This window comes from Pinus tabuliformis, chromosome X (genome assembly GCF_031772625.1).
Source record: "Pinus tabuliformis cultivar Carrire ecotype Pingquan chromosome X, CPIR1, whole genome shotgun sequence".
NCBI classification, from domain to species: Eukaryota; Viridiplantae; Streptophyta; class Pinopsida; order Pinales; family Pinaceae; genus Pinus; species Pinus tabuliformis.
Window position 1 is genome coordinate 1,233,188,889 of NC_142308.1, and position 6,851 is coordinate 1,233,195,739.

The window sequence follows — 6,851 nt, forward strand, 5'->3', positions numbered from 1 at the left end:
TAGTTTAGAAACTAAAATTCATGAAAATAAAACCTAAATAAAAAATTGATATTTAATATTAAATTTTAAATTAATTAATATGTTAAATACAATTAATTTAATTTTTAATACATAAAATATGTATAATAGAAAATAAAAATAAAAAATTCGATTGCATCTGGGCTTTAAATTCGATTGCATCAGGGCTTTAGATCAGATCAGACGTTTTAATCGGCAGATATCATTTTCAAACCTCAAACACCATCCTTCCGAGATGCCGATCCCCGATCCTTAAAAAGTGAAAGAGCGTAAGTTTCATAAACTTTGGTTTTTACTTAATGTTTCAAATTCACTCATACGTGAGTGAATGAGTGAACGTATGGTGAAGATAGTTATAGTTTAAAATTAGTTTAAAGATTTAATATATTAAATTTTAAATTAATATATAAAATTTAATTAATTTAATTAAATTAAAATTAAATTATTATTTAGATTAAGATTAATTAGTTTATAAATATTTAATTATATTAGTTAGTTAGATTAATTAATAATTAGCTTAGTTTATAATTAACAATTAAATTAGAATTAATTAGAGACTAATTTAGGATTAGATTTTTAATTAAAATTTTGATTTTTAGTCTAGTAACAGAATTTCCAGATTTATGTCAGATTTGACTCATCAATTTTAGAAGCTCATAGATTGAGTTTTACTTGGCCAAATGAGGCCCAGGATGACTCATTGAAAAGATAAAATCAAGGAGAACATTTTTTAGGAGGTTTCACTAACATTAATTGGGTCAAAAATCATGCAGAAGATCAAGCTCTGAATTTCTAAAACAAAATCAATTTTCTGAGTTTTATTTTCTACATTTTCATTTGTCTAAGCCTCTTCTAATTGCAGATCCATTCGTCAATGATATCCTTGGCCAATTAAACCATCCCAGGCATTAATAGAGAGCTTATATATATATATATATATATATATTTTTTTTTTTTTTCTAAGTAAGCTTAGATTTATTAATGTAACATATAGTACAGAGAGTTTTAGGCATCAGAGTGCCGCAATACAGTCAGCAAGATATAAAAAATTGAGCCGCCTGCAAGGGGAAACCAGCCCGAGAAGCGTTTGAATTCTGCCTCGCAAGAGGAAACCAGCCTTGAGTTAACAAGAGTAAGCCAAAAGACTGAGCTGCCCACCAGGGGAAACCGACTCGTACATAGATTAAGAACTAATTTAACTACAGAGATCAGCGTAGACACGCTTAGATACATAGTCGACAAAACCATCAAAATTCTCAAAAGACTAGACATGATGGCGAGAAAAAGTAGAGGCGCTAGAGTCCATAGTCACCCGAGGGTGATTCCTCTTCAATTCTGCACCACCATCCTTCCTTGTCATCAGGATTTGGATCGGGAACCCTTTGAGAAGCGTCATCCACCGCTTCTGATCCGGATTTAAACAGGAACGCAATAGATTATAGAGATAACCATAAATACAGAGATGCAATAACCATAAACACAGAGATGCAGCGGAAATAATGCTTCATTTCATTATTGTAAAATACTGAAATATGCTTACAACAGAAATAGAAATAAACCAGCTAAGGCGATGGTAGCTTATCTCTGAGAAGAGATGTGCGGCTACATGCCTCTGAACTGTTCTAAACTGAGTTACAATGAGGCTCGAAGGCCTATTTATTGTGGAGAAACAATGGAAAACCCTTCACATCCCGAAACCTAACCCTAGAAGATGAAACGCCAAATTGTGGGCCCCGTTTGGGTAAATTGGTACATCAATTTCCCGGGGTCGTAACTTTGGCATACGATCTCCGTTTGACGCGCACGATAGGTCGTTAGAAATATCTATCCGAGTACTACCACTTTGGGAGGCAACATGGGTCCATGGACCCATGTTGCCCCAGATTCCCAAAAAAACGTCGTTTAGGGCCTCAAAACGGCTCCGGAAGTTCAGGACCCGAAAAACTGCTAAAAATAATAAACTGTGCTACAATTTAGGAAACTGAAAGAGCTGAAAGAGACAGTTGTGGGGGTCCAAATGGGATAGGTGGGTGGCCACCAACATCCACCTGGATCATTCCTCCCCCTTAGGAAGCAATGGTCCCCATTGCGTTGAGTTCATCCTTGAGATGAGGAAGCTTCTGCTGAGCTGTTCTGCACTCTCTGATGTGACCAGAAATGGTGGGAAGCATGGTCGACGACGGTCCACATTGAACACTCGGTGCAAGCCAAGGAATGGAGGAATGTTGTGCTTCGAAGCATTGTTGCCCGTAGCCTTGGTACTGGTGTAAGGACCATGTCGGAGTTGCCTGAGTTTCTGATGGGTTCTGGTAAGGCGTTCTCTTTGCAGATGTAACCAAACTTTGTCACCCACCTGAAACTTGTGTGGTACCCCTGTGGGTGAGGATAAGTTGTTCCTGTGTTCTGTCATGACCGTATCCCTTTGCTGCTGCTGCTGCGTGGAGGAACCCTTTGCAGGGGTCATGGATGTAGCAACGATCTTCCCCTTACTTTGGGAGTGAACCAGACAGATGAATTTCCTGGTCTGTGATATGAGCTTGCTGCCTTTCTTGGTATTGATCAAAGATGTGGCGGTAGGTGGGGCTACCTCTGGTATCCTGTATAATGAATTATTCAAAGAAATAATGACAGCACGAGGCCTTGACTCATACACAGCATGTCGCCTCCACAAGTATGGCTGGCCTAATAGTACATCGCAAACATCCAGAGGTGTAACATCACACAATACCTCGTCTGTGAAGGGCTTGATGCTGTAGGGAAGGCGGCACTGCTGGCGAACTTTGAGATCTCGTCCTTCATGAAGCCACCCGATACTGTACGGATGTGGGTGTGGTGTAGTTGGTAGGCCCAACCGCTTCACGACCTCTGCTGAAACGAGGTTCTTTTGGCTGCCACTGTCGACAATGAATTGTAGCGGCGAACCCTTCACCCACATATGTGAGTGGAATAGACGCTCCCCTTCCTCTGGATTTTCGGGCTCATCTTTCTGGATCTTGGCGGTGGCAACAGTGGCGCTGGGATCCGCATCAATGATCTGCTTCCCTTTGCCATTCCCCTTGTCGGGTTCTGGCTCAGGGTCGGAACATGCATCTGATTCGGAAGCCTTCAACTCAGCCACCAGCGACTGCTTGGTCCGACACTCACTTGTGTTATGAGTGGGACTCTTGTGGAACTCGCACCACTTTCCTGTGTCCTTCTTCGGCTTCGTGGTGTTGTTCTTTTCTTGCAGCTTCGACGAATTGTCTTGGGTCACCCCGCCTTGGCTTTGTCCTTTGGGCTTCGGATTTGCGGATCCAAAGTCTCGCTTCTTCTGTTTGAACTTTTGCTCGATTTTGATAGCGTATCGGTATGCTGTGCCGAGTGAGGAGATGTTCAAGAACCCCATCTCTTCCTGGATGTATCTGTGTAGGCAGCCACGATATTTGAGTACCAGATGCAGCTCAGAATCTTTGATACCCAACTGTGTGCGAAGGGTATGAAAAATGTTTGTGAACTCTAGCACATCTTGGTCTCGTCCCTGTCGCAGTGTGGTCCATTTGATGTATTTGTCCTCATAGCTTCCGACAGGGTAGTACTGCTCCTTGATGGCATCCCGGAAGTCATTCCAAGTGGGTGCGGCTGAAAATAGTGAGCCTGTACTTTCATCCTTCTGCTCGCAGTAGGTTTCCCACCAGTCCTTGACGTGGGGGACTGCTTTGAGAAGAGCGAAAACAATCTTTTCCCGACTTGAAAATTCATGAACAGAAAAATACCCATCTAGTAGATTTAACCATTTATCTATGGCATCTGCGTCTATTTGACTCTCGAAGATGGGGATTTCAAAATTAACTTGTACCTTGAAGGGAGTGGCGTTTCCAGAGTCGCTGTTGGAAGCCGATGCGTCGCCTCTAGGTAGCCGCTGAAGGATCTGCGCAAAGCTATCCATCATTGCGTTCCTTTGCCGCTCGAGCGCTTCTTCGAGCAAGATTTTGATAGGATCTCCTGCCCCCTCGTCTTTCTTCTCATCCGCCATGGGAGGCCGTCGGGATTTGCGAGGCTGGTCTTGCAAAGGTTCGACCAGTTCAAGCCCTAACTCCTTGTATCTCGACCTTGTTGGGGACATGCAAAGAAAAACAGAGAAAAAACAGACCGCTCTGATACCACTGATCCGGATTTAAACATGAACGCAATAGATTATAGAGATAACCATAAATACAGAGATGCAATAACCATAAACAAAGAGATGCAGCGGAAATAATGCTTCATTTCATTATTGTAAAATACTGAAATATGCTTACAACAGAAATAGAAATAAACCAGCTAGGGCGATGGTAGCTTATCTCTGAGAAGAGATGTGCGGCTACATGCCTCTGAACTATTCTGAACTGAGTTACAATGAGGCTCGAAGACCTATTTATTGTGGAGAAACAATGGAAAACCCTTCACATCCCGAAACCTAACCCTAGAAGATGAAACGCCAAATTGTGGGCCCCGTTTGGGTAAATTGGTACATCAATTTCCCAGGGTCGTAACTTTGGCATACGATCTCCGTTTGACGCAGATGATAGCTCGTTAAAAATATCTATCCGAGTACTACCACTTTGAGAGGCAACATCGGTCCATGGACCGATGTTGCCCAGATTCCCAAAAAAACGTCGTTTAGGGCCTCAAAACGGCTCCAGAAGTTCAGGACCCGAAAAACTACTAAAAATAGTAAACTGTGCTACAATTTAGGAAACTGAAAGAGCTGAAAGAGACAGTTGTGGGGGTCCAAATGGGATAGGTGGGTGGCCACCAACATCTACCTGGATCAGCTTCACGCTCACCTGCAGTCTCCCGGTGTTCTGGAACTGGCCACAGCTGCTTTCATTAGGATCTGGATCGAGAACCCTTTGAGGAACGTCATCCACCGCTTCACGCTCGCCTGCAGTCGTCCCAGTGTTCTGGAGCGGGCCAGAGCTGCTTTCATCAGCCAAGCGAGAGGGACTATTATCTACGGACAGAGGAACAGACGTAACAGAAGGGGAGGCCTGCGGGCTGATAGGGGGCGCAGAAGACGGGGGAGAGGCGACGAAAGCAGGTCGAGGTTCAATGTAATGGTGAGAGGCGAGGGTAACATTCCACGGGGAGGGAGGGAGGTGACGAGCTTGACCAGTTCCATGAATACAACGGGGTGCACATTCACTGGGACTGCGAGAGGGGGACGAGCAAGAGGAAGGGGAAGGGGAGGGATTAGGCCTGGAGCCTCCCCTGCGGCATCTCATACGGTGCCTCAGCTTTGGCATTGCAGCACAGAAGTCGTGAGAGTCGGCGGAAATGAGAGAGGGTCCCAACAGAGGGAGGTGGGGGCGAAAGCTGAACAGAGCAGGGAGGAGCTGAGCACAGAACGGGCTGTGCGAGTGATGATATCCAGGGATGAAACTAATGCAGGAGGCTAGTGGGCAGCGCTTTCCAACCGTGGTGCGAAGGCTGTGCACTTCAGCTTCCGACGAACAACGAGAACCTACAGGCAAGAGCTGTCTCGACATGGAGACCGGCAGAGCACCACAATTCCAAATCAAAGCATCTGAATTCTCAACTGAGGACGGGGTCACAGGGGCCGGAGGTTTCATGTTGAAACTCTTGGTGTCTCGGCCTCCCCACCGATATAAATGTCGCATAGGGTGACGACCCATCAACTTAATTGTTCCAGAGGTGAGTACCTGCCTTCCGCCGGCGAACCAGTGGGCTTGCCACGCGCCCGTCTGCCGGATCGTAACCTCCATCACGTCAATGCCCACCCGCATCCGGGGAATAGAGAGCTTATATTTTATTTTCAATTATTTATTTAAATTGAATTTGATTGGATTTGTTTTAATGCTAGAAATGATATTTTGATTTTATTGTTGCATCTTAATTTATTTTGATTTCTTTTTTGCAGAAAAACAGTAGAAGAGATATGGAGGAAAAAGATCTCAATCAATGAGAATGCTCTAGCAATTAAAGATTGGAATTTTGAGCAAATAAAATTTGATTGGATAGATTTTTCTTCAACAAACTTTCCTCTCAAAAATTCCTTTGCAAATATTATAAATAATAGATTGCAGAATGTAATAAGGGGCTGCTCTCCTCTGCAATTTTGGACTTCTAAAAGCACTTATGTAATAGGAATTTAGAGTTGTAGGAGGGAGGAGAGAAAATCTCAAATCTGAGGATTAGTGAGGATTTTTCCTTTGTATCTTGAATTATGTATGAGGGGCAGAGTTTGCACTATTGTGGCTCTAGTTTTGAAGGCAGAAGTTCAAGCAATGTAAAGCACTGTTGGAGACCAAGATCAGAGAAATGGATACAATAAATTGGTATTTCTAATACTACTGTTTTAAATATTAGTTTCATTTTTATGATAACAAGAATATGTTATTTTATTCAGGTTTGTGCACTATTTGGATAATTTATCTCAATGTTGTTATTATACATCTATGGTCTTATGGATTAAATTCTGATTTCTAAGTAACTATTTGCTTAGAAATCTGTCTTATAAAACTGATTTATTAGATAGTAATGTGTTGTGAACTATTTCTACATATTATTGTTTAATTATTGGATTTACTGATTTGATAATCAATATCATTTTTGTGAATTATTTCCCGGAATATCATTGGTTTATTATTTCAGTTAAGAGGTTTCAATAGGATGTGTTTCGGTATCTACAAATGTCAGTTAATTGAACTACTTCGTTAGCTTGACATTAACTAAAAGCTAGACACATTTAAATCCTTATCATTTAATTATCTTGCTCTTAGTTGGGTTAGATTTATATCTACCTAATTAAGATGGATTAAGATTAGTTTCTTTTTGCTTGCATTATAGAATAA